Below are 26,974 nucleotides of genomic sequence, written 5' to 3'. Positions count from 1 at the left end.
GAGAGGAAGAAGCAGGCTCCTAGCAGAGGAGCCTGATGTGGGGCTCGATCCCATAACGCTGGGATCACACCCTGAGCTGAAGGCAGACGCTTAACCGCTGTGCCACCCAGGCACCCCACAACTGAATTATTTTAGAAATTCAGGCACAGATACAATAGTAGATTGTTGGTTAATTCTTTTTTTTTTTTTTAAGATTTTATTTATTTGAGAGAGAGAGAGCTTGAGAGAGAGACAGATCAAGAGCAGGGAGGAGGGGTAGAGGGAGAAGAAGACTCACCGCTGAGCAGGGAGCGCAATGTGAGACACTGGGATCGTGACCTGAGCTGAAAACAGAGGATTAACTGACTGAGCCACCCAGGTGCCCATTGTTGGTTAATTCTAACTTAAATTTTGCCATTAAATAATGTAGTTTATTTAAAATTTGTAGATTGTTATATAGAAAACATTTTATTATCATTAACTCCAAGACACAATTCTCTCCAGAAAGTTGTGCATATAATTAATTTGGGGTTATTAATATGGTAAAATATAAATATAGCAAAATTTCATTGTTAGAAAATTAGAAAATACTGAAAGGCATAGAGACTAAAATAAAATTAACCTGTTCAGAGAAAATTACTGCTGTTATTTTGAGGTATTTACTTTGTCTTTTTATGTACATACATTTGTACATACAAAGTGCTTTCCAGAAAGCTATAAAAATTAATGTTCTAACAATATATAAGCATATATTTTTTTCCATACCTAAACAATATTAAGCATAGCAATTTAAAAATGCTTCCCAATTTGATGGAGAAAATATTTTTTTAAATGTACATTCCATGGAACATTTCTGTTTCTTCTTCAATAAATCTGTTTATTTTCTTGGTCCTTTTTTTTTTTTTGGAGTATTCATTACTTTCTTCTTTTGATAAGGGGTCTCTTTATGCTAAGAATATTGATCCCTTCTCACAAAAGTTTCTATTTATTTTTTGCTAGTTCGTTATTTTTTAAATTTTTGTCTTTGGTAAAACTGGTTTTTAAAAATAAATAAAAATATGTAATTACTACTTAAAAGAACTATACAGTTACTTTATAATTAAAATATTCTCACTTTTGTGCATATGTATTTTTTTCATAGTGTGAAAGCAGAGTTTTATTTCAAGATCTATTTCTGGGAAGCGCAGGACTAGGAATGTGATATTCACACAATCCCTGGAGTCTTATCTGAGTCTGGGAGAGGTTACTCATTTTACCTCAAATGGAACCATCTAAACTTCCTCTTCTCTCAGTGTTTGGGTAACACACCTCCTCATATCTTCTGTACTATATTTTCTGAATTTGTTATTTTGATTAGCGAAATGTCTTTAATTCATATGACTAATTTAAATAAGGCAAATAACAATATTATATATTTTTATACTCATTATAGTTTGCAAATACTTTTACATGCATCATTCATTCATTCATTCATTCAAATTCATTCCAGACATATTTTTGAGGACCTATCATTTGATTATAATCCTGAGCTTCAGAGCAGTTAGTAACTCCAAGAACAGAACACCTTTAAGTTGAAAAGTTGGGCCAAAACTGCCAGTTTATGACTCCCATTTTTTTCCCCTAAATAGCATTCTTTTTTTTTTTTTTAAGATTTTTATTTATTTATTTGACCGAAAGAGAGAGAGTGAGAGCACACAAGCAGGGGAAGCAGCAGGCAGAGGGAGAGGGAGAAGCAGGCTCCCTGCAGAGCGGGGAACCCAATGCGGGGTTGGATCCCGGGACCCAGACCCAGAGATCATGACCTGAGATGAAGGCAGAAGCTTAACCAACTGAGCCACCGAGGTGCCCTGCCTAAATACCATTCTTACGTTTATTGTGGAAGAATAAATATAGCCACGAAACTCAAAAGGATGTATAAAGAAAAGTAATTCTCCTTCTCTGCCTTGTTTCCCCGGCTACCCAGATTCCTACCCTGGAGGGAACCACTGATACCAATCCCTTGTGTATCCATCTATGTGTTATTATAAACACATATACACCTATTAATTTCCTTTCCACACAAATAATACCCTGTATACACACTGCTTTACATTTTGTATTTGTCACTTAAAAATATAACCTGGAAATATTTCTGTATTCGTATGTATAGAGCCACCCTCTCTTTTTACAACAGTTTCATAAATTCCTATTTGCATAGATATGCCAAAATTATTTAGCCATTCCTCCTCGCAGAACATTTAGGTTGTTTCCCAAAGCCACAACGATTATCTTCTCATACACAGCCTCACAATTGAAATTATATTTGTGAGATAAATACCTGATAGTAAAATCTCTGGGTCATAACTGTATCTGCATTTTTAATTTGGAGAAGATCATATTGCCGAGTTAATTTTCATAGAAGTTCTACCAATTTACGCTCCCCATAAACAATAGGTCAGGGATTGTCTGCACACCCCCTCAACTTGGTGTTTTATAAAAATTTTTTCACCTTTGCTATTTTAAGAAGTGGGAAATGATAACTTCCTATTATTTCAGTTTGCATTTCTTCTTATGAATAAGGTTGGGGTTCTTTTCATATCCTTAAAATGTGCTTCCTTTCTGTGAACTCTCTGTACATAGCCTTCATTCATTTTTATAATGGGCTATTATACTGTTCTTATTAATCTAGAACTCTTCATAAAATAATAAAATTAGCTCTTTTCTGTAGTATAAGATGCAAATATTTTTATCACTTTGCTGGGGTTTGTTGTTGTTCTTGTTTTTGGTTTATGATAGATTTTGCCCTTTGATGCATTTACTATTTTACTAAAGTGAATTCAACAATCCTTTCTTTAATGACTACTGTTTTTACAGTACTTAGAAAAAAAATTTCTACTTTAAGATTTTGAAAAAATTCTACATGTTTTCTTCTAATTTTTTTAAGGATTTTATTTATTTCTTTTAGAGAGGGAAGAGGAGCAGAAAGAGACGGAGAGACTCTCAAGCAGACTCCCCACTGGGTGCAGAGGCTGATGCAGGGCTTGATCTCACCACCCTGAGATCATGACCTGAGCTGAAACCAAGAGTCAGACACTAAACTAACTGAGCCACCTAGGTGCCCCATCAACACATTTTCTTCTAGTAACGTTTCCTTTTCTTTGTGCTTTTTATTTTATATTTTAAATATTTGATTCATCTGATATGTATCTTGGGTTAAGCTATGAAGTAACGATCTGAATTTATCTTTATCTCCATGGCTATCCAGTTGTCCCAATGATACTTATTAACTAATATTTCCTCCCACCTATTTGAGATGCCATTTATAATTCTCATATATAATTATGTCTGTTTCTGGACATTATATTTTCTTCCATTGCACTATATATTTTATCTATACCACAGCATTTTAATTATTCTAATTTTATAAGATGATTTAATGCTTAAAGGGGTTAGCCTTATCAGATATTGCTCTTTCTTGTGTATATTGTCCTAGATAACTAGAGTTGCGAAATTTAATTTCAAAAATCCTATTTTTGTTTTCATCGGGATGCAGTAAATTTATGTTAACTTAAAAAGAACTGCCATCTTTACATGCTGTTACTCCTTTTCTTAATACCTTCTCTTTAGATCATAAATACAAAATATACCATCATAATAAGAAAAGTGGGCGGAGCTGGCTACCCACTTTAGAGCCTCTCATGTTAAGTACATTATCTCTAAATTAAATAATCAATGACTAAGTAACCAATCATTTTAATTAATCACTTTCCTGACTGCTGAACTCTTAACATTGCATCCTTCATGTTTAGCACCATGGTAATCATACTCATAAATTCTTCAAATAATTATCTTTACTTAGAGATGCATAATTTGGGGGATGACAATGACTAGTCCAATCACTTCAAAAGAGTAGTTCAATATTCCACGTCCTAAAATCACTCAAATTTTATAGTATTTGAACAATTGATATGCAAAAAAACACAACAACTTAAGGTGTGTATGTGATTTTATATTATGAGTTGCGGATGGATAGTTAGGGATTTGTTTTGAGACTCTTTGGTGAAGAAAAGTATTAAAATATTGTGATCTGGGTCTTTCATAATACACTATAATGATTATTTATATTATACCTTAATCTATTTGTGGGCTTATATATATAGTTTTCCTCAGGTATATAAGAAACTAAGGAGTGTATTATTTTGGGGGAAATTATGTTTATTGTCAATGATTGTTGGCATATCTGAAATTGTTAATAGAAAAATTCATGTTGTTCCATCTACACATGATATATGAAGAAAAAAGGAAAATGTTTCTTAACCCATATTAAATCATCTCCATTAGTCAGAATTAACCCTTTCTTGAGAGCCCAAATCATCACAAACTTAAATAACCTCTGAGGTCACTAAAGTATGGCTGTAGAAGACATTGTACACTTTGTTATAAAGCGTTATATAGAGAGTGCATTTCTACTCCTTGATTATGCATGTATCCACTTCACCCAAAACATCAACACGGTTTAGGAGAAAGGGCATAACAGCTTTGGTGCCAGGCAGATTTAGGTTTGAATCCCATAACTATAATGCCTACGGAGCTCTGTGGCATTATGAAAATTCCTCATAAATGAAGCAGAGAAAATATCTACCTTACAAGATTATTAGGAAGAACAGAAACAGTTTCTGTAGCTACCACAGTGCCTAGGCTAAATAAATATTAGCAGTATTATCATCTCTCCCCATATCTACTGCAATTTTTATTTTATTATTTCTTTTAAAGATTTTATTTATCAGAGAGAGAGAGAGAGCACAAACAGGGGGAGCAGCAGGCAGAGGGAGAAGCAGGCTCCCCGCTGAGCAAGGAGTCTGATGTGGGACTCAACCCTAGGACCCTGGGATCATGACCTGAGCAGAAGGCGAGGCTTAACTGACTGAGCTACCCCGATGTCCCTATATTGCAATTTTTAAATGATAAACCATGAATTAGTGGATAAAAGTAAAACCTCATTAAAATCTTAAGGGCTGCTTATGGTGTATTTCATTTTCCTAAGATGTTAGTGGCTTTAATCTAAAATCTAGATCTGTAGTGAAATAGGAAGACAGCATAATAGAGTTGTTAATTTTGTGGCTCCAGAGTGAGAGGGACCTGGGTTCAAATCTCATCTCTTTTACTTACTAACTTGTGTCTGTGGGTAAGTAAATTAACCTCTGTAAATCTTGGTTTCTGCATCATAAATTAACAGGGTTGAAAATAATTATCCTATAGGGATATCCCTATCCTATGGGAAAGAAATGACACACTGCATTTTAATCATTAAGCACATTTCCTGGTACATTTTAAGTGTGTAATATATTCTAACCATTATTATTAGTGATTTTTATCAACTTTCTTATAAATTAATTTTGCTTACCTAATGTTCTTAAGAATGGAGAATAAATGTGGTGACTTCATAATAGGTAAAGTTTTGTATCACATATACAGGATCTTCTTAAAGATATTTATTTCAACTTAGGATATTTTAAATAAAAGAAAACTACCATCACTGCAAAACCAGAACTACACTGCTTTCCACCAACAGATGGCAATATGTATCACACACAGCCATTCAGCTGCTACCAACGTAAGGCACCCAAGTCCATGCAGTGCATGCGGAATGTGTGCGTTGTTCTTAAGTGGTGACGAAAATTATTAAGTCTATCAAGCTTGTTAAATGCAAACATACTGGGAACGCGTTGTAATATTTGAAACCAAAGTAGAAATAATAAAATTGTTGAAAGTATAAGAAAATAAGGAATATGGCAAAAGCATACAAGATTAATCATCTGACAGTAAAAATGAGCCTTAGGACTGAGCAGCATCATGTGATGGTTTAAAGTGCTGAGCCTAGGTAACATCCAGGAAGATACAAAGGAACATTATTTTAAAAAACAAAAGGAGAAAACTTTCTAGCATGGGTCAGAGGATTTCCTTCATCAGAAACTTAATGGACAAAGCAAGAGAAAGCTAGGTATACATTTGGGAAGGTAAAATCCAAGCATAGTGACAGCTGTTGATGAAATATTCCTGGCAGCCCAGGAATGGTTCAATAGCGAAGGGCCCTTTGATTCACTATCAGAACAAGTGAGTTAAGTAGTATGCATGCCAAGGGATTCTTTGGAACAATCTGTGGACATCATCGAGAAAGGTTGTCATCTACTTGATAAGAATTTTGGTGTAGACATTCCTTTAGAGTGTATATCAGCAGGGGAAGGAGGTACTATGGAAGAAGGAACATAAATTGACAAACAAGCCTTTTGCAAACAAATATGTTCATCAACAGAGGAACTTCAGCATTTCATACTTCTCTACTCCCTCTTGGAACCGGAGGCCAAGATTATGGTGAGGCATTTAGTAGCCCTGAACTTAATCTGGGAATATGATGAAATAAATACATGTAATAATGTTAAAAATGTATTCTCTTTTGAGGTTGTTGTTATTGTTTGAAAGATAGAAGACGAAGGGTATGACTCTTCTTCTTAAAGGGGTTCATCAAATGTCTGATAGCATTTCTTACTTTTCACCATTTTGAGACACGATTTTCAGAATACCAAACAGACTTAGAAGAGTGGATAAAATTCCAGATTAGATAGCGGCCACACAGTGACAAGTAAATCGGAAGAAAACAATTCCTATCCTTCCTCAAATTTATATTCCAGTACATATGTGAGCAGGAGACTTGGATTCTGAGATAAGGTGAGTATTGAGGCAAAAACAGTCTAGGGGCACCTGGGTGGCACGGCGGTTAAGCGTCTGCCGTCGGCTCAGGGCGTGATCCCGGCATTGTGGGATCGAGCCCCACATCAGACTCCTCTGCTATGAGCCTGCTTCTTCCTCTCTCACTCCCCCTGCTTGTGTTCCCTCTCTTGCTGGCTGTCTCTATCTCTGTCAAATAAATAAATAAAGTCTTAAAAAAAAACAGTCTAAAACAATTCAAAGGCAAAGGTACTTAATTTTTATTTATAGGCTTTACTTCTTTTATTATTCTAATTAGTTCACTGAACTGTTTATAAGCAAAAAGATGTTCATATGTCATATTTTCATGACAATGTAAACCATACTCAGTGACCCTGAGTTGCCATAAATAGTCACCATTTTTCATTTGCTGGTAGCTACCCAAGGGGAAAAGGTACTGCCTATGGGATTTAACCTCCACAAGGACTACCTAATGGAACAAAAAATATTTGTGGTACAAACTCTAACCCTCAAACTTCACTTCTCAGTAGCAAACTCTTCTAAAAACACTTCTAGAAAAATTGATTGAGAAATTTGTATCTTCATAAGAATTAAGGAATAAGGGAAAGATTTTTAAATTTGCTTTATTAAAATGAATCTAAGATTCTAAAAAGAAGTCATTCACTTACTAAATACTTAAGAAAACAAGACGGTCTTTCTTTTTCATTCATTTGCCCATTTGTTTACTCACTCAAGTATTATTTAGTACTCTGTAAAACATTGCACTAGGATCGGAGGAGATTTAACCGTAGCAAGACAGAATTCTTGCTCTACTTAATCAAATCATCTAATACTGAGGATTATAATATAAACGGTTCTTGAATTTATTAACTAGTTAGCAAGAATCAGACTTCCTAGACTATATAGGAAGAGACCAAACCCAAATAGTTTTCAATAATAGGACTGGTCAAAAGGATAAATAAACCCAATCAGAGAGCAGAAGAGTATGATATTCTTTCTGTATCAGGAATCTCCCTAAGTTGCTAGCATATTCTTCCAATAATTCAAGGACTTTAATCCTAGCATACAAGAAAAAAAAAATTGAATTAAGGGGGCTATTGAAAAGCAACGTAAATATTCAGAGTAAGGAAAGGTAAGGTAAATATTCAGAGTAAGGAATATTTACCTTACTCTGAGTAAGGAAGGAGTAAGGAATATTTGAGCTAAACCCCCCCCCCCCCCGGGTGGCGCAGTGGGTTAAGCCTCCAACTTTTGGTTTCAGCTCAGGTCATGATCTTAGGTCTTGATCTAGGGTTATGAGATGGAGCCCCATGTCGGCTCCATGCTCAGTGCACAGTCTGCTTGGGACTCTCCCTGCCCCTGCCCTCCGTGCCTAGGCATTCTTACATTCTCTCACTCTCTCTCTCTAAAATAAATAAATAAATCTTTAAAAACAAAAAAACAAAACACAACACAAAAGCAAATCAAAACAAAACAAAAAAAACAGACCTCTGCGAAAGAAAGGCAGAGGGAAGTTGGAGACTCTTAGACTCTCTAATATCTATGGGAATTGAAAAAAAAAATGGATCCAATGGATCACAGACCTAAATGTAAGAGCTAAAACTATAAAACTATAACAAGAAAGCATAAGAGAAAATCTTTAAAACACTGGATTTGGCACCAAACGCATAGGCAACAAAAGAACCAAAACAGATACACTGGATTTCATCCAAATTGAAAACTTGTGAGTCAAAGGAATCTGTCAGAGAGTGAAAAGGCAATCCAGAGAATGGACAAAATATTTGCAAATCATAAATCTGGTAAGAAATTAATATCCACTATATATAATGGATTCCCAAAACTTAACAACAAAAACAAATAACTATTAAAAAATGGGAAAAGAGGGGCGCCTGGGTGGCACAGGGGTTAAGCGCTTGCCTTCGGCTCAGGGCGTGATCCCGGCGTTATGGGATCGAGCCCCACATCAGGCTCTTCCACTGTGAGCCTGCTTCTTCCTCTCCCACTCCCCCTGCTTGTGTTCCCTCTCTCGCTGGCTGTCTCTATCTCTGCCGAATAAATAAATAAAATCTTTTAAAAAAAATGGGAAAAGAACTTTAATAGACTTCAAGGAATGTGTACAAATGGTCAATAAACACATGAAAAGATATTCAACTTCGCCAATCATCACAGAAAAGTAAATAGAAACCACAATGAGGGGGCACCTGGGTGGCTCAGTCGGTTAAGTGGCTGCCTTCAGCTCAGGTCATGATCCCGGAGTCCCAGGACGGAGCCCCACATTGGGCTCCCTGCTGAACAGGGAGTCTGCTTCTCCCTCTGCTCCTCCCCCTGGCTCGTGTTCTCTCCCTCTCTCTCTCAAATCAATTAATAAATTAAAAAAAATAAAGAAAAGAAACTACAATGAGATACCACTTGATACCCAGTAGAATGGCTACTATTTAAAAAAAGAAGAAGAAGAAAATGTTAGCGAAAGTGTGGAGCAACTTAAACCCATGTGCATTGCTGGTGGGAATGCAAAATAGTGCAGCTGAATGCAAAATAGTGAAAATGGCATGGCAGTTCTTCAAAAAATGAAACACAGAATTATCATATGATACAGCAATTCCACTTGTGGAATACCCAAGCAATTTAAAGCAGGGATGTGATCAGATATTTGTCCACCAATGTTCACAACAATATCATTATTCATAATAACCAAAATGTAAAAGCAACCCAAACATCCATCAACTGATGAATGGATAAACAAAATGTCATCTCTACATACAATGAAATACTAGGCAGCCTTAAAAAGGAAGGAAATTCTGACATATGCTACAACATCGACGAGCCTGAAAAATATTATGCTAGGTGAAACAAGCCAGACACAAAAGGACAAATATTATATGATTCCACTTACACGAGGTATCTAGAATAATCAAATTCATGGGTAAAGAGAGTAGAATGGTGTTAGCAGGGACAGGGGTAGGGCTAGCAAGGTAACGTGTTATTGTTTAATGCTACACAGTTTCAGGATGGAATGATGAAAAAGTTCTGGAGATGGATGGTGGTGATGGTTGCCCAACAATGTGAATGTACTTAATAACCCTGAATTATACACTTAGTAATGGTTAAAGTGGCAAATTTTTATGTTAAAAATATTGTACCACAATTAATTTTTTTTTTTATTTCACAAGAATTTGCTGAAAACGGTAAGAAAGAGAGAGTCGGTAGAATACCAAAGTCATAGCAGTTAGCAGGGGACGGTCAGGTTTGACAGGATACATGTGTGCTTCCTTGGTATCTATCTTGCTAGGCAATACTCCTATCTATCTATGCAGTACCACTATTTCATAAGAAATTGTACAATAGATACCAAAAAATCAATCAAAATATGCAAAACATTACTGCGCTCTCACCAAGTTTTAGTTTCCTGAATTTAAACATTTAAAGATACTGTCAATTGTAACCTCTGTCGTGTGAGCCCTTTTGTCCTCAAATGGTAATAAGGGCTTCTAAGAATCTAATTCACTGAAGATAGGAAGAGAATATAAGACATTTACATATAAATCACCAAGAAATGGCAAGAAGATTAATTTTATATGGAAATTAGGAGTTTCCCAAATATTTATTTGGATTCTGAACCTATATTCAGAACGGGATCCAGTTTAAAGAAAAAAAAAAAAAAAAGGCACAATTCATCTCCCCCCAAAGTGTGTCCTGTGCTGGTCACTGAAGCATTTGCTCATTATACAGACTTCTAGGCAGACTTAGTAACCTTTCCCAAATTAAGACAAGTCCCACAACTTCTACTACTTTCTACCTTGCTCTCTGCACTTCAGCCATACTGACTTCCTTGCTTTTCCATAAATACATTAAATATGCCTTCAGGCTGGTGCAATTGCCTCTTCTTGTGACTGGAATGATCTTCCTGTTGTTTCCCCAGCTCCCTCACTTCCCTACCTCCTTCAGGTCTCTGCTCAAATATCGCCTCTAAAAGGTTTTTCTAACCACCCTTTTTAAATAATGCCTCCTTCCCTCAATTCTCTCTGTCCAGCTGTCTGTATCTCCACAGCATACAGATAGTGGTTTCCATTTATTTACTCATTAGCTGTTTCAAAACGAGCATGAAACCTCCATGTTCTGTTCACTGCTATATCCACACCATCTGCAAAAGGTGCCTGAGTAGCTGGGTACTCAGTAAATACCCGCTAAAGGATTAGAGAGTGAATAAAGGAAGAAGGAAGGAAAGGAGGTATTGCTGTTCAATTGCAGAAACATAATTGCTGAGAACAGTGATGCTGTTCTGACCTGGAACCACTCAGCCTCCCTTTACCGCTACCCTTGGGATCCCTGCCAGGCTCTCCCTCCCCACAAACCTCAATGGCACTGATTTCAATTTGGATGCCAACTCCTGACCTACACATTTTGGAGGCCAACCAGATACAGCTTAATGATTGATCACCAGCTCAAGACAAATTAGTTGGAAATTTCAGTTTTAACTTTTTTTTTTTTTTTAACTGTTGGACTACAGTCCACTTCTTAAGCAAATCCTCCAATAGATAAGTCTCACTGTTAGGAAAAGACCGGGGTGTCAGCCTTTGTAGTACACCAAATTGAGTACGTGTTAAAATATTTTGGCTCTTTTATGCAAAGAAAGCTCAATATTGTCATCTAGAATTGATGAACCCAAACTGTGGAAAAAAAAATAAGCAGGAGTGCTATTCCTTTCCTGAATAAGAAAGAAGAAATACCACTGTTTCATCATGACCTAGTAATGATAAAAAGCTGGGTTTGAGAAGTCTAAATCACTAAACTCATCTTAACTTATTTCTCTCACATACGTAGAAAGTAAGTTTCAGTGAAAAGGAGATATTTGTAATGAGTTAAGCATATATTTGTGTAATAAATATGATTCATTTCTTCAGCAAATCTGTTTTGAGAACGACTGCATATAAGGCACCATGCAGGATGCCAATATGAACAGCTATGGTCTCTACCCTGAAAACCTTAACAGTTTAGTGGACAAGCTGCCAGTCAACAACCATTAGAACTCAGATGTATCAGAGAACTCAAGATTCCAATTGTCATGTTTATACACCCATTCAAAGTACAATATCTAAGTAGTGCTAGATATTTAAAGACCATTTGCATTAGACAATTATAAACATAAGGCAAAATAAATTAATTTTCCAAAAATGTTTTAAAACCCTTAAGAGTATACACCTTGAATCCTTAATGTTAAACACTTTAACTGACATAAATCATTGTCTCTTTGTGACAATAAGTACTACGATTTAGATTACATTTGAGTGTACAAATTTGGGGTTCTAAAAATATTTGTACTCCTCTAATTATCTATGTTCTCTATTTCTAGGGCATTAGAACTTGAGATGAACACTATCTTCTTCTTTCCTAACCCTGCACAAGGTCACTTTGCTTTCTCTACTTCTCCGTCCCCTAACACCCAGGATCTCATATGTGGCTTCATTCCCTATTTACTACCATTTCATCACTCATATTTGAGGCCTAGACATTTCACACTCTTATTCCTTTTAATGGCACTAGTCCTTTTCTTTCAAACTCTTCTATGTTGGGAAAGTTCCTTTGATTTCCTCAAAATAAAACAAGCAGAACATTCTAATCGTAGCCAAATCAGAGTAATACAATGACATCCCTAGACCAGGAAAGCAAAGCCACTCAACCTTTAAAACAACCTCAAAAACACTTCAAATGTATTGGTACATCTCATAATATCATAATGCCTTCAGACTTCCACCTTAATTTCAACTTTGGTTTAACACAAATACATTACTCAAGAGTCAGTATTCAAGATGAACATTTAAACAATCTTCAATCTGTCTTATTCTCTAGTGTTGTAATTACATAGTCCACTTTAATTGCTAATGGAGATTATTTCAGCTCCATTATGGATTGAAAAGACTTCAATCTTTGGTAATGTAACCACTAGGTATATTTGGGTGGGATATGTACAACCGCATTCATAGGATAAATACAATTTTGTTGTCTCTAAAAAGAATGTGCACGTTTCTCGGGTTAGTGATCACTGCAAGTCTTTGGGAAGGCTAGCAAACTTCTGAGCCTTAGTGTTCCCACCTCAAGAGGTGGTTGTAGGATTTAAAAGGAGCATTTGAAGATCCCTTAATGAACTGCTTGGCAAAAATGAGAGCTCCAGGGGGCGCCTGGGTGGCTCAGTCGTTAAGCGTCTGCCTTCAGCTCAGGCGTGATCCAGGCATTCTGGGATTGAGCCCCACATCAGGCTCCTCCGCTGGGAGCCTGCTTCTTCCTCTCCCACTCCCCCTGCTTGTGTTCCCCCTCTCGCTGGCTGTCTGTCTCTCTGTCAAATAAATAAATAAAATCTTTTAAAAAAAATGAGAGCTCCATATTTGAGGCTGTTAAGCTAATGTTATTATCAGTAATCTTAACAATATGTAAATGGTGCTATTCATATTTTTCTTTATGACAGTGTACCTGTTCATATATTCATTTTCTGTCTTCATAATGTTGCCATGACCCACCTCTTGGCAATGCATAGTCTGTTATTCGTTATAAATGAGAAGAATTGTGGATTGCTAAAGAAAACAATAAATAAAACCAACTCATTTACTACCCTTAGTTTGATGATTTCCTTTGCAAGATTCTGGATTTTGTTAGTGATCACCAATGAAATAAAGTAAGTGAATGGCCATATTAGCAAATACTTCCTTCAGGCTCAGACATCTTATTTGCTGATTTAAAAATTCAGAGTTACATTCCTGATGATCGAAGTACTAGAGTAAGTTTGATTTCACACATAAATGAGAAATTTCATGATATGCTCTTTAAAAAATTCCTATCAAAGTAGATAGTTTTAAGATGCATTATTAGGATATCTGGCAGGTCACCTCTACTGACTGTTCTCTACTAATGAAAAAGTCTGATGGATCTGGTTCGAAAACAGAAAGAAAACATAATTGGATAGTTAAGAAATTCTTGATTTTTAGACACTTCTTTCATGTTTCCCTACTTAAAAGTTTTTAGATACTTCACATCAACAATTTGTAATAGCTTATTACTGACAACTTTACCAACAGAGAATTAAAAAATGGAATGGTCCTATTAGAGATGCATAACTAGAACTGTCTTTTAAAATAGGATTAAAAGTAAATGTTAACAACAGTGCACTTTAAATGCTGTACCATTTGCATTCAAAATAGAATACATTTTGATTATTTTATATTATTTGATATATATACCAAATGTCTACCATTATTGAACACCTCCTTATCATGTGTGAGACACTGAAATGGCTTTTTTAAATAGAAACCTTATTTGTATAGAACCCCTTAGAAGTAGACACTTCCAATTCTACAAATACTGAAGTTGCATTTGAGAAACAGTATTTGGCTAAGACCACATATAAAGCAAGAGAAATACCTAGAAAAACACATTTTAACCACACTAACATGAATATAAATTTGTTGTTCTATGCTTTTAGCCCTTTATAAAAATATTTTATAAATATTCTGAAATACAGTAAGGATGTAATTTGAATTTTTAAGAATGTCTCTGCATAACAATACTATAAACATTCATTCCTGAAAGTCTATCAGATGATCTCATGAGATTGTAAGAACCTTGCTCCCACTTGACCCTTAAAGATGCTATTTCTTTTCTCCTTACAGAAATTACTATGAGCCAAGTTTGCTCAGGGTAACAAGAATATGTGTTTTGTTAAGGGGGAAAAATCATCACTTAAACTTTGTTATATTTTATTTGATGAAAGGATCATCTATAAAAATTAGTCCCATAATATTCATCTATATGGAATGCTAATTTTATATCATTATCCAGAGAAAGCAAAGTAAGGCATAATTTACAATAAAATATTCTATGTGTCTTATTAAAAATGTACATACAGTTAATAAGCTACCCTTACCCTAAACCCTGAAGGAAGCATTGTCCGTTGGACTTGAAAGAATAATCACTTAGTGGAGTTAAATCAATAAATAAGAGGATATTTCTTTATCATATAACATTTTTCTGATTTTCCCATTTTACTTTTCTGTATGCATTTTCATATCTACTACTTAATTCTTTTTTGAATTTCTAATTATAGGCTCTCAAGAAGATGAAAATAATTACTTAGATTCTAAGATACACAGTTTATGAGCAACTAGTCCAGTTGACAGATACTACAGCTAATGAAATCACCCCTATTTTCTGAAAATAATCAGATGACACAGGATGTCTAGTTTGGCATATAACACATAGAAAATTTCATTAAAAATCTCTACAGAAATGTTCTGTGCTTATTTTTTAATGCATCTGTCTAATCTTATTAATCCTTCTTTAGGAGCTCCATTTTCCAATTATTTATGTTAATAGTTTGACCAAACAGTGGAGCAAAATTTGTATTACTGGCAAACATCTCAAATGTTCAGAAGATGATATGCACAAAAGAGAAAAAGGGATAGAAAAAAGGCATACATTCAGAGCAGCGATGGTAGGTTAATGACATGGTAAGCATACTTACTCCCTCTAAATTTCCAAGCGAACAATCGGGTGCAATTAGTTTTATTGTATTTTGATAAATGATTCAGAAAGTTTTGTAAAAAATCCAAGGAGACATTTTAAAGAAATTTATAATCAATAATAGCAGTCTCTCAAACACTTGACACAACAAAAGGAAATCATAAAATGAATAGCAATGAAATTACAATTAAAGAAATTGTATATTTTAATAATAATATATGGCATTTTTGGCTCCCTATTATATCACCTTAAAAATCCAAAGGTAATCCATTTCCTGTATAAAAGAAGCAATGACAGCATGTTTTCACTTCAAATACAGTTGTTTTTCTAAAGACAAAAGAAGAAAGAACTCTTTTCAGTGTGGCTAAAAAGATATCAAATAATTCGACTGTATATATAATGCCAACTCAAATTTGTGTGTCGCAGATTACGTTTATTGGCACTGTTCAAGGCACTCCAACCTCCTGTCTCTCTTTATCGTGGTCTGGCATTTTTCCTCACCACCCAGAAGAGTTTTGTTCCTCCAAAGTTTATTCTACCTTTGGCTGCCAAGAGCTGATGGCTTTCCCTGTTGCCTAAAGCCATTTCCTTCCAGCTGTACATAGAGGGGGAAGAGCCAGTGAGACCTTCAATGAGGAAATTTTGTTTTGCAGTATGGCAAAATACCAAAACTGTCCTCTCACATTCTACAAAAGTAGTCTACCCACGTTCTGTGAATGGTCTTCCATAAATCCTCAAATGAAAATTATTTTTATACAATCTTATAATATCCATTTTATTACGAAACTGCCATCTTAAGTGGTATTCTAACTTACATAGTTCTGAAGAAGCAAGCTATAATACCTCTGCGTAAGAATAATTAGCTAATTTGTGACATGTAAAACAGAGGAACAACTTCAATTAGTACATGGAGGCACTCCAACCCATGACAACCACAACGTGCCACCTTAGTAGCAAATTTAACAAAATCTCTGGTGACAATTCATGAAATAGTTTAGTCCTTCCAGAAGAAATATGATTGCCAAATTCTTTATATGAAAAAAAAAATCAACAATGTGGCTGCTCACTCGCTAGATCAGAAAAATAAAATCAAAGCTGCTTGCCTAACTGAAAGCTAGATTTTCAACCACATGTTAATACTAAAAATGTTTAATATCTTTAAATACAGACTCAAAAAAAATAATGGGCAGACCTATTGCCATACAAAGTGTGTATATTTGTATAAATTCTAGCATAAATATGACACTATCATTAATCAGCATGAATTTTGAAGCCTCCTTTCCTCCACACCCAATAATAGTGATAGATCTTCACAGATTAGCCCGCAGTGTCTCTCTGAACCTTCCTGAGTGGACACTTTGGATTAGTGAGATAATTTGCCCCTTGAACCTGGAGTAAACACCACCTTGGATCATGCTGGCCCCGATCTATGGCCTCAGCCTCATTTGAATATACTTCCATCAACTGAGCTCATTCAACTATCCATATTCATTACAAAACAACATTTTAAATTTAGTGATTACTGAGAGACCCTCAAATTCCTGGCAAAAGACACAATTAAACCTAATAAGGTCATCCTTGCATGTTAGAAGTTACTCATACTAAAGTCACATTGGCTTATGCACTCCAATTTTCCTTCAGAATATATTTTAATCCAGTTGTGGTCACTGCTTTCCTAAAAATATGCTATAATCTACTTACCTTTGAATACATTATTGCCTACACTGTTGAAAGATGGGAATACATCTCAGGATATTTCACTTCCTCAAAATCATAGTGCAGGGATGTAAATGTACCAGATGCTCAACAAATAAAAAAGAAATTGAATCATAAAATGCAGAAATTGACTGGGTTGATGTGCTCTCTGGTGAAATAAGTCATATCTTTGTGATTTATTATTTACACAAATATTTAGGAACCCCCCACTACTTCATGCCAGGCACTGTTCTGGACACTGGGCCAACAGTCAAGACTTGGTCTCTGTGCCTTTGGAGAATTCAATATTCAAGTCCACAAAATATCTGCATGCTATAATAAGCACCATGAAGGAAACAAATAAGTACCAAGACAGAGACCAACAGATGACAACCCTACTTTTGACAGGTGATCAAGAATGATCACCTGAGGAAGAGACTTATGAGCTGAGACTTAAAGTTTGAGAAGGAGCTAGCCATTCAAAGAGTGAAAGGAACAGTCCAGGCACTGGGAACAGCATTTAAAAAGGCCTTAGGGGGTGAAATTATTCCATGTCTTCCAAGTACCAAAAGAGTAGTGTGACCGAAGCATATAAATGAGGGGGATGGATTCAGTGAGGTTTAAGAAGGGCCAGACCAGAGAGAGCTATAGGCTAACAGAAGGAATTTGTTGTTGATTGATTTCTATGTTTCTGCATTTATTCCTTTATTTTCTATGCAGTTAGCTAATGAATGTTTTTAAGGAGAGGCATGATGGTACTGCTGTGTATGGAGAGTGAATTGCAGGGGGGCGGGGGAACTATGGAAGTAGACTAATACGAAGCCTGTAGCAGAAATCCAGGTAAATTATGATGGTGGTTTGAGCTAATTTACTGGCATAGTAGACATAGAGAACAAGGCAAAAGAGATATATCTGAGAAATATAAATAAATAGAGATACGTTTGGAAGAGAAAACTGATAGATCCGAATCTAGAGTAGCTATGGATGAAATGCTGTGTTGAGGAAAAGAGAGAGCAATCTACATTTGGATGCTGAAGCCATTTATTCAGGTGTTAAAGATTGGGGGAAAAGATCTAAGACAGTTTTAGAAAAAATCATAATCATACCATTATGACATTTAGAATGATCCATTTATATTAATAAACTTTAAGCTCCTTAGCAAGGTCATGCCTCGGATTAGAAAAATACCAAATAAATCCTTCCAGCATATCACATTCTGTCATGTATCTACTAGGAATAGAAATTAGATAAATGTTAGTTTCTATTATCAATGCAAAATCCAAGAGTCTATTTTTTTTTTCTTGCCACAAAGAAAGTGGTTTGGTCATACTGAATAAAGTGAATAGGACCCCACTGATTCCACCTCTGAATCTCTTACTTTTTCTTTGCTGACAAAACTCACCTCAGCAGCAGGTAGCAAAAACACAGAAGCACTACCACTGGAGGGTTCCCATGATTATTTCCTGGTCCTAGGGGACACAATGAGGCATAAGATGCTCTTGGCAGAAAGCCAGACCTGACTCATCTTTCTTCTGTAGACTCACCAAGGTACCCAGTTAGCCCTGCCCTAAACCATAGGAATCATGGCATATTGTATACTGAACCTCTGTAAAAATACATCACTATGTCCCATGATTGCACAATGGTTCACTTCCAAAAGGGAAGCTCCAATAGACAGGTAATTTAAACATACACAAAATGCAAAAACTTACCTTAAGCAAAACTATTACCAGTTGCCTAAATAGAAGGCACACTCTCCATTACACCAAATGTCATATCTTGTCTAGCATTCTGTGAATAAGCTATTCTAACGATCATGATAACTCCATACATAAGGATCAGATAAGACTAGCTTTGAATAATCAATAAAAAATTTTAAATCATATTTACCATAGTTTCTAAGAAAGTGAATGCTAGTTTATTTTTAAAAATGGGAAAAGAATTTGAAGACTTTTTAATAAAATGGACTATTTAATCACTGCACTTGGTTTGCAGATTATATATAGTTAGGTTTTATTGATGTTAAAGCAAAAATTATGAAAATATATTTTAAATTCTCGAAAGAAAGAAAGAAAGAAAAACAGTGTCTTCCTTCTGCCCATTGGGAAGGAGGAGAAATAGATAAGAACATTAACTGTGTTTCTGAAAAGAAATGAAACTCCCAACATTGACACACAGAAACTGAAAATCCACCATTCTTTGAAAAGCCTGTGTTGATCTGGTCTTTATCTTATTGAAGTTAGCTTTTTAAAAACTCCCCTAAGCTTCTCAGATACAAAATTGTTCTTAGCTTCAGAGGAGATAAACATTACTAGGAAGGCTGCAAATATAATTTAAAATGAAACACTAAAATAATGAGTAAAGTGTTTGTTATAATCACAAAAGTTGGCATTACAGTTTTTTAGTTTGGTAATCTTGTTTTGATCTTTTGTCTTTAATACAAGTAACGAAAATACCTATTTTTTCCCTTAAAGTAAATGACGGCTTCAGTTGAGACCGATAAAAAGTTAAAATGATTCTGAATCTTTTCTGGATTTCATTATAAAATGCTTATTCGTTTGAGGACTGTGTCGAGAAGTGGGGCAAGCAGTCTTGTCAATTAACTCCTGTTTGCGAGCTGCTTCGCTGTCCCTACAGGTAGGATCCGCTATGCTCGTTCTGCACGCTCAACCTTGCAGATGGGAAATACAACACAGGCTTTTTTCTCGCAAAGAATACGACCTGCGCCTGGAACTGAAACCCATCCAACAATTTTGCTAGCATAAACATAAAGAAACAGCGGACGCAAACCATCAAGTTTAAGTGCCTTTCCTTTCCCCATTTTCGAAACCTGCCAGCAAATGCACACCGTCAAAATCCGCAAAGGACCGGCCTTGCACTGGAAATAGGTGCCTTTCCAGATCCTCTTTCTCCAATTGCTTGGACCTCTCCGTTCAGCAGCTTCTCTCCTCTCTACTTTTCAGGTGGCGTAACACCAAGCGGCCAAAACCGAGACATGGGAAAATGGACACAGGTGGGTGTGGTGGCTGAGGCGAGCGCCGGCGAGAGACCGAGGGCTTCCCGGTCCGCCACACTAGAGGAGCAACAGAAAAGGCACTTACTTGCAACCTTGCCCGCCGATAATGCCCATCCAGCGCACCCGCACAGTCGGGCCAGTGAGGAGGGCGCGGGCTGCAGGGACCCTTCCTCGCTTCTGGTCTCTCCCCACCGGCGTTCTCTCTGCTGCTCCGGCTCCCTCTTTCTTTTGGCTCCTGTTGCTCAGCGGGCGCCTGCCACCTCCAGCCGCTGGCACCCAGGTTAGCCCAGCTCTACTGGGCTGGCGAGAGGGTGGAATTGGAACCAGACACCCGCCTCCAGAGCGCCGGCGAGGGCCAGCACCGAGACTGAGCCCCTCCTTCCGGGGCGCGCCCAGACCAGCGGCAGCCCCGCCCCCGCCTCCCACCCCCACTCCCCGGGGCAGTCGCGCCGCCGGTTCCCCCGCCACCCCTACCTCCCCGCCCTTTCCTCAGGCAGAGCCGCGCGCTCTCCACGCCCGCTGCTAGCGTCCGGCGGGAGCCGCTGGGAGCGCCGCGGCGGCCAGGCTGCCGCTTCTCCGGTGTGCGCTGGGAGAAGGCAGGGGAGGGGGGTCTCGACCTCCCATCCACCGCTACCCCATCGGGTGGGCGCGCGTACGCGCACGTCTGTGTGCGCGCGTGTGTGTGTCCGTCCAGCAGCCTCAAGAGCCCTTCCCTTACCTCACCCCCGCTCCCCTCGCCCTTCCTCCCTTCCTGCTCAGCACAATCTGCTAACGTTTCCGAGAAGTCACAGAGCGTGGTGTGGTGGGAAGCCGGAGGACAGCTCCAGGCCAAGGAGGTGAGGACCAATGGCAAAGGCCCGACCAGTGTCTCCTGTGCCCCGGGCTCTGAGGATCCAGGACTGGGGATCGGTTCTTTCTCAGAGGCTTTGCCGGTGGAGACTGGAGGGGTGCCGCGCAAGACCTATCTCTAGGCTGCGGTTTTTCTTTTCTCTTTTTATAACAGATCACTCGGGTTGCCGCATCTTCAAAGGCAGGCGAAGAAAGCGTTTCCTTTCAAAGGTGGAGGAGTGAGGAGTCAGAAGTTGTTGTGGGTGGAGAGGGAAACGTGGGGTAGAGGCTGCCTTCCCAGACCTGGACCCGCTCATATGGATGCATCTTCAGTCATACAGGTTCCGAGTTTAGAGCTGGGTAGGAACGACTGAAAATGAATCTTTATAAAAATGTTTGTGTGGGGGGTGTGTGTATGTATGTTTTCCACAGCAGCCTGCTGGGAGGAACAGTAATGAAAACAGGATTGAATTATTTTTCTCAAAAATACAGAAGGAAAGATCAAAGGATTATGTTGGGGTAGGGTGGATTTCTGGATTCAGGCCTTAAAAGAGGGCAAATCGGATTGTACAGTGTACAGTATAGTATAAACGTAAGTGGTAGGTATTTGCATCTGTAGTCTATTTGCTTCCATACCTTCTACTGTGAAAATGATACTCAGTGGTAAATACACAGGATATTAAGTCCCAGGGTTTACCTATCCCCGCTGCTTACTGAGCTTCCGAGGTTTGCCCTGGGGCGTTGACTTTACATTCTTGACTTGCAAGATGTGCCATTGAAGGAAAGAAGCTTTCTGTTTCACAGGCTCTCCACTGAAGAAGGGTGAACTTGGTCACTTGGAGATAATTCTCAATGCCACATCATAGCCATCTTCTCTTCCTTGATTGGTCTCAGATGTAGAAAGAAGAGTTCAGCTGTACTAGGAGTGACAGCCTTTTTTTATTAGACTTATTCAATGCTGCTTTTTTTTTTTTTTTTGGGCCACGTTCAAGTCCCTCCTCAATTAAATTGTCCAGTGCATAGTCACAGAGAAGTAAAATGAGTTCAGTCAACCCCCTGTCTTAAAGCTCTCTGACATCTGACCTCATATCAGTCAGGGAATAATCCATATGATGTTCAAATTATTCAAAACCACAGGATTTCAAATAATGTTATATTTTTCCTTAGGAGGATAAATTAGAACACAAACACTTTAGCTGAGTGAGACAACTGAAAAAATGATCAATGCCTCTAAAATGATGAAATTTATTAATATAATTAACACAGATTTGATCAACAAATTTCAAAATACTCAAAGCTTTAGAGAAGCAAATCAAAAACAAACCAAAGTACCATATTATAAAATAAAGTGAGTCAATTGGATTTGTTATTCCTAGAGATGTTGCAAAATGAAGATAAAAATAAATTCAAGATGAACTGATAAATAATGGTACCATATGGAATGAATATTATAAAATGTTAGAGTCACCTTCGGTGGTTGTCATAGCACTACCCAGAAAACATCACTTGGGATAATGATGAAATATTGGACTGGGTGATCCATTGGTTTAATGGCGTGTAGCAGTTTTTAATAGTGGACAAAAAAGTACTTCCCATCAGTGTGGTAGGAAAGAGATTTAATGTCCCTCTCACCTCTGCCACTAAGAAAATAATGAATAACACACACCATGCTTTATCAATGAGTGTACTATACAGTTGAACTTTAACCAACACAGGTTTGAACTGCATAAGTATACTTACGTGCAGTATATATATATATATATATATATATATATATATGAAAATATTTTTGAGATTTGCAACAATTTGAAAAAACTCCCAGATGAACCACAACATAGCCTAACAATTTTGAATGTTAACATTTGCAATGCTATATTATGACTATGACCATAATACTGTATGCCATAAAAATTTTATAATGATTCATTCATTAGCATATAGACTAGGCTACCATGAAGCAATCATATCCATTACACTAGGCTACCATAAAGCAATCACATTGCTGCTTTTTGTTATCAATGCGTGAATCATTATAATAAAAATGGATTTCTTTTTCACATTATCTTTTTTTTTTTTTTGATGTCTAGCATTAGTAACACATATTCTACTCTAAGAGTTCAGTCACAAGTACATATTATACTTGATATACCTATATTCTTGTTGTGGGTCATCCAAAACAAAACTTCCTTGGTCTATCTGAAAGATCCCTGGAAGGATTTGCCTATGAGCTCATTGGCAAAGCCTGGTGTATATTATTCATTATCTTCCCAATTCTCTTTTATCTTGCAACCATTTACCCCATATATATTTTATGTGTCATTTTTAGTCTCCCAAACATTTTGTAATCTGTTGCTTTTCTATGCTGTCTGTATTTTTATTGCCTTTTTGGTAGCTCTGAGATTTTTGTCTCTGTTTAAATCCAGGAAAAGACTATCTGAAACTCTTATTAAATATTATACTAAACATACCTGAGAGTTCATCAAGCATTAAGTGATGGTGTTACCTGTGCTGTTGAGAAGGTTAAAGGGTAGGCTTGAATTATGGGAGGCAGAAAAGACATCTGGTTGAACCAGCCAACAACCAATACATTCCTAAGGCTATTCATAAATAATGTTCTATAATTTGGACACAGAAAGTAGAGATGTTTATGTGTTGAAATTAATCAATAATATATTTCAAAACCAGAATAGGAATAAAAATTTATTTTATTTTGTGATACCATGGAAATCCACACTTCTATCGTGTCCACAATTGCCTCTCCAATTGTTAAAACTTCTATAAAGTTTCTGGAGGAGAGAGAAATAAACAGTAATATGAAGACAGTAAATTAAACAGTACAGTATCAGAAGTGTTTGTTTTTTTCTCATTAAATAGGATTATTATAAGTCTATATTTATCTTCTAATAGCTGCTATGTGACAATACTCTAAATTAAGTAAAAACAATTATGCTGTTGTGAAAATGAAAGAAAACTACAATTTTTTGTGTATACATAGCTAAAAAGCAGGTTTCAAAAGTCAGATTTCAAAATAGGATTAAAAAGAAAGAGAACTGTTTAAAGAATTAAAACAGTGCAATGCACAAGGAAGAGTATCACTCATAGGTTGGAATAATAAGAAAGATGGACAAATTATGCAGAATGAAACAACGAAAGAAAAGTGGTTTCCTAAATGTATCAGCATTAGAATATTGGCTTTTCTAAACTGACATGGTGCGAGCTTTTGTGCCAGTAAACTCATGTGAAGAAAAATCAACGTGTTTTTTCTTGCATGTAGTAGATGCTTTGTAGTATATTGATTGTCAATTATTCATGAAGAATTCCCACTAAGTCAAACAGTTCCACCAATGAGTCCTTTATCAGAACAACACTTTTGCTGATCAGATGCTCTCTATGGAATGCCTTTTCATCAAAACTGCTGTTCTCAAAGTTCTCTTCTTGCAGAAACCTTAAACTAGACTAGGTGACCCAATATATGAAACATTTGTGTTTAGACATTGGGCAACATGATACATAAGACTGTGACCACTGAGAGAAAGGACATAAACAAGGTGCGTCTTATGATGGTCCCAACTTACGACATGAAATTAGTTTCCAGACTGTAGCACAGGAAGGGGAAAATACAAAAAGAGCCCCACAATCTCCCTGAATTGACAAGATGGAAACTGGAGTTTGAGAGGCAGAAACAGCTAGAATTTGTAGGACAGAGTACCATAGAGAAGAAACCTATACAGAGATCTGCAGAGGAGTGCCTTCAAGTTTTTGGTGGATACTGACATGTGGTGGTGTAAGAACCAAAATACCTAAAGCCAGGGAAAGAACTAATGGAAAACTGTAGGTCACAAAATCCCTGGACTTCACATGAGTTAGAAATAATTTGTGTTTCCCCCAACCAAATTGAAAAATTTCATCACACATGAGATATTGGAGAATCCTTCGAAGGGTGTTGTCTTGTAATGGTGCTATATTAGTTTTAGATTAAAGTTGCTTTGGATTTACACTAACAAAGCTTAAAAGCAGACTTAAAAGGACCCAACTGATCTCAACTTGCTTAAATTCTAGCCAGAATAAAGTCCAATACTTTCTAAAGGACTTAATGACGTAAAATTAACACTGACTAGCATCAGACTTAAAAACTTACCAGGAATGTAAAGAAGGAAAATATGAGCCATAGTCAACAGAAAAGTTAATCAACAGGAACAGATCTAGAAACGGCAAAGACAATAGAATTAACAGTTGAGGACGGTTGGTTCGATGTTATAAGTGTCCTCTGTATGCTCAAGACCATAGACAAAAATCTGGGGTGCCTTGGTGCCTCAGTCATGAAGTGTCTGCCTTAGGCTCAGGTCGTGATCCTAGGGTCCTGGGATCGAGCCCCGCGTCTGGCTCCCCGCTCAGCGGGAAACCTGCTTCTCCCTCTCCCACTCCCCCTGCTTGTGTTCCCTCTCTCGCTGTGTCTCTCTCTGTCAAATAAATAAAATCTTAAAAAAAAAAAAAAGACCATAGAGAAAAATCTGAACATTATGAGGAGAGAAATAGAAGATATAAAAACAAATTGGAACCTCTACATATGAAAAATACGGTATCAGAAATGAAAATTCACTGTATATAAATGCAATTCTCAGAAGAACAAAGAATATATGTGTATATGCAAAATAGAAAATTCATGATCTCTGTAATCTCAGACTTCATGTGCAACCTTTTTTAACAGGTTGACTACTCTCATTCCAGACTTTAATTTGCCTATATAAATAAATATGTCATTATTATTTGAAACAGTATAATATTAATGCAATAATTGCTTTACAGTTAGAGTAATTTGTAGGGAGCTGTGATCTTCTTTAGCTTTGGATAAGCATTTTAATATATTTATCCAACATATTACATTTATTAAGTTCACCTTCAAGGAGCAGAAATTTTCTTCCATTAAAGATATATGAAACAGATCCTGAAGATAGTTCCAAAAGAGAAATTTAAAAATATTTCAGCAATAGTGCTAGTGAAATCAAGATGAAACTTCACAAGCTGCTACTTTAAGTGGGATAACAGCTATTTAAATGTATTAATTTCAGCACATTTACTGAAGTGAAACTTCCATTATGTGACATGAAATGTGGTTTGGAAATATAGGCATCCTTTTTGTTGCTATTTTGATTGTTGTCAGAAGTAGAGTGTTGACTAATTTGACTGTATAGTCTAGGTTGTGGTAATAACTGAGTTTTGTCAGAGTAGTAGATGTTAAAGCAAAGATGGGGATGGAACATTTGAGAAAGAAGAAGCTGTTAAAAAAAAAAAAAGGAAAAATCAACAGATCTAAAATGGGAGTCACCTGTGTAAGTCCCAGGTCAACAAACCAAGACTTAATATCCAATGTAATTGGAGTTTCAACCTTTCCCAGAAATATAATCTTAAACTAGTCAATCTGGAATATCCTGGTCTGCACTAGTGAGATAATCCATCTGATAGATCCAAAGAAGGACAAAATAACCATCTCTTTCCTTGTCCTGCCCTCTTCTGCCTATCTCCCATTTTGTTTAGCTCCTTTTTGTTTGCTAGATGGGATGCTGTCCGATTCATGAATTGTTGAATAAGGCCAATTTGATCTTTAAATGTACTCAGTTGAATTTTGTTTCATTTTAACAAAACAATGGAATAAATATTCTCAGTCTGTGGATCAAAAGTTTAGAGAACTGAGAGTGGTCAGGCTTGGGGAGGTCTGCAAGGTTTCATTGTTCAAAGGGTCTTGCCTGTACTTGTAAGACCTTATTTGCTCTTTATAGATCTCCACATTCTAAGTACTAAATTTATTTTTTAAAAAGATCCCCAAACTGAAACATTTTATCATGTAAATAATAATCGGTTAATGTTTATCGTTGAAATCCGAGATTTTCAAATAATCTGATTACCACTATTGTGTGGTTTTTTTCACATTTAATTTTTTTTAACCTCGTGTTTTATTTTTTTTGTTTTATTATTTATTTATTTATTTATTTTTAGAGGTTAAAAATATTTGATGTTCTTTTTTTTTATAATAATATTTTTTTATTATATTATGTTAGTCACCATACAGTACCTCCCTGGTTTTTGATGTAAAGTTCGATGATTCATTAGTTGCATATAACACCCAGTGCTCCATGCAATACGTGCCCTCCTTACTACCCATCACCAGCCTATCCCATTCCCCCACCCCTCTCCCCTCTGAAGCCCTCAGTTTGTAACCTCGTGTTTTAAGCAATTCAATAAACA

The 26,974-nt window shown here is 36.7% G+C and overlaps 1 protein-coding gene across 1 annotated transcript in view; it reads right to left on the bottom strand.

Annotated features, from left to right (window-relative positions):
• SCN9A (sodium voltage-gated channel alpha subunit 9) overlaps nt 1-20,219 on the bottom strand; it is a 162,588-nt gene extending 142,369 nt beyond the window's left edge. Inside the window, exon 1 of the mRNA XM_008687055.2 lies at nt 19,989-20,219. The gene's annotated coding sequence lies outside the window, so the exon portion shown is untranslated. The remainder of the gene's footprint in view (nt 1-19,988) is intronic.
• Between the last annotated feature and the right edge of the window lie 6,755 nt (nt 20,220-26,974).

Source organism: Ursus maritimus, unplaced genomic scaffold, assembly GCF_017311325.1.
Source record: "Ursus maritimus isolate PB19 unplaced genomic scaffold, ASM1731132v1 scaffold_1, whole genome shotgun sequence".
Taxonomy (NCBI): Eukaryota; Metazoa; Chordata; class Mammalia; order Carnivora; family Ursidae; genus Ursus; species Ursus maritimus.
Note: the sequence above shows the minus strand (reverse complement) of the source record. Positions and strands in the feature narration are given on the sequence as shown.